This window comes from Mus caroli, chromosome 13 (assembly GCF_900094665.2).
Source record: "Mus caroli chromosome 13, CAROLI_EIJ_v1.1, whole genome shotgun sequence".
Classification (NCBI taxonomy): domain Eukaryota; kingdom Metazoa; phylum Chordata; class Mammalia; order Rodentia; family Muridae; genus Mus; species Mus caroli.
This window is the reverse complement of record NC_034582.1, coordinates 30,316,864-30,319,058: the sequence shown is the minus strand read 5'-3', so window position 1 is coordinate 30,319,058 and position 2,195 is coordinate 30,316,864.

Sequence of the window (2,195 nt, the reverse complement as noted above, 5' to 3'; positions counted from 1 at the left end):
GTCTACAAAGTGAGTGCCAGGACAGCCAAGGCTACACAGAGAAACCCTGTCTCGAAAAACCAAAAAAAAAAAAAAAAAAAAAAAAGAAAAACCAAAATAATAATAATAAAATTTTAAAAAATGCATTGCAGTCTCTGAGAGAGGTATATAAGTTGCCGTGTTGTGTGCAATATGAAATTGATGCTGAAATCACTGCCCAGAGATAACTTGAATGGTTAAGGGATGATTACAAAAGGGAAGGGAAATGCACCTACCCTAATGTGCTCTTGGCTTTCCTCTGACCTGGGTCTCAATAACTCTTCCTCTTAAGTATGCCCCACTTAAGTCACAAGCTTCTCATTCTGCACATTAAAAACAACAACAAAAACAGTTTCACCCCTCCCCGTGACTTTGTCTTGATATACTTATTGACTACCTTATCGAGATCGTGTACTGAAACTTGGCATGGCGGTGCATAGCACCATTCCCAGCACTTGGTAGAAGGAAGCAGGGAAATCAGAAGTTCAAGATAACCCCTGGTTACAAAGTAAATTAGGGGCCAAGATGGGCTACATGTAACCACATCTCAAAAACCAAATAGATTGTTATAGTGTCAAAAACCAGGCGCTAAGACCAAAGTGTTACAAGGTAAAAATTCAGTTTACAGCCAGGTCAAACTTGCAGTCCCCATGAAGTAGGAGAGAGAATCAGAAGACTAAAAACATGGGAGCCTCTTTGTAGCAAGTAAGCAGGTAATTACAAAAGAGCAGAATTTTTACAGTTGTTTTTAATGATCATGAGAAAAGTGCAGTTCCTGGAACATACCCTGAAACAATGGAAACAGGGCATGATGTGTAAATCATAAGGTTATAAAGGAAGAACAAATCAAAACAAGCAAACAAAACCAAGTTGGCCTTTAGCTTGGGACATGACTAGAGAAACACGCAATAGGGAACACTAAATAAATCAAACTCTAACCTCATGTTTAACTGGGAAAAGGAAGGAAAAATTTGGAGCCAACAGGACCTTAACAAAAATGAAGGGAGGAGGAAGGAAGGTTGCACTGAACTTGGCTGAAGCTGCATTCATGTCCCCACTGAACTGTCTGCTGTCTACCTCCTTGTTTAAATGAGGAAGCTGTTTAAATACATCACCATCCAGCGCATCGGTAAGCACCATTAATCTCACCACTAAGACATAATGAGTTCATCCATCTCCCCAAATTCCCGTACCACAGTCTCAGTCTAAGCCTTGCTCTTGTAACTCTTTGTTGTGTTATTTTTTTTTTTTTCTCAAGATGTGAATGTCTGTTTACCTCACACAGGGCACCAACAGCCAACCAAAGAAACGATTCCACCAAAGGCTAGCTGGTGAAGCCAATGTGTTTATTGGGTTTAGTTGTTGGAGCATGTGTAAAGAGGTATGTGAATGACCACAAAAATGCTGCCCCACTGAAAAATTCCACCTGGCATGGGTGAAACCTCCTGAAAGCTGTATAGTTTGGAATCTTTTTCTTTTTATTCACCTTTTACTGTCTGTTTCCTCTAGCATCTTTAAGGACATGGAATTCTGGAGGAGAATTTTGTGCAGGACTGAGGGAAATTAGGGAAGGACTGGGATTCAATTGAGGGTTCAATGATCCTCCCCTCCACCCCCCCTCCCAACCCCAGGGAAGGTCAACAGGCCCAAGTCTGTTGAGAACTTCCCACAGGTAGTCACAGCTTTGCTAAGATATGACTAGTTATGCTATACCTGGAGGACAGTGTTTGTTATGCTATTATTGGCTTTCAGCTTGACCACAGTTGGAATTAACTAAAACCCTAGTGGCTGAGTACACCTGTGAGGGATTTTTCTTAATTAAATGATTTGAAGTAGGAAGACCCATCCTAGATCCCAGATCACTTGAGATAGGAAGATCCCACTTAAGTCTGGGCTACCCCTTCTGATGACAGCCTATATAATAGATGTGGAAGAAGGAAGGAAGCACTAGCTCTTTGCCTGCTAGCTCTTGCTGGCCAAGCCATTCCTTCACTAGCCTTAGAGCCTACTTCAGTATTCTGGCATTATACTAAAGACTGGCTGAGAGCCAGGACGTGGTGGTGCACACCCTTTAATCCCAGCACTTGGGAGGCAGAGGCAGGCGAATTTCTGAGTTTGAGGCCAGTCTGGTCTACAGAGTGAGTAAGGCTACACAGAGAAACCCTATCTTGAAAAAA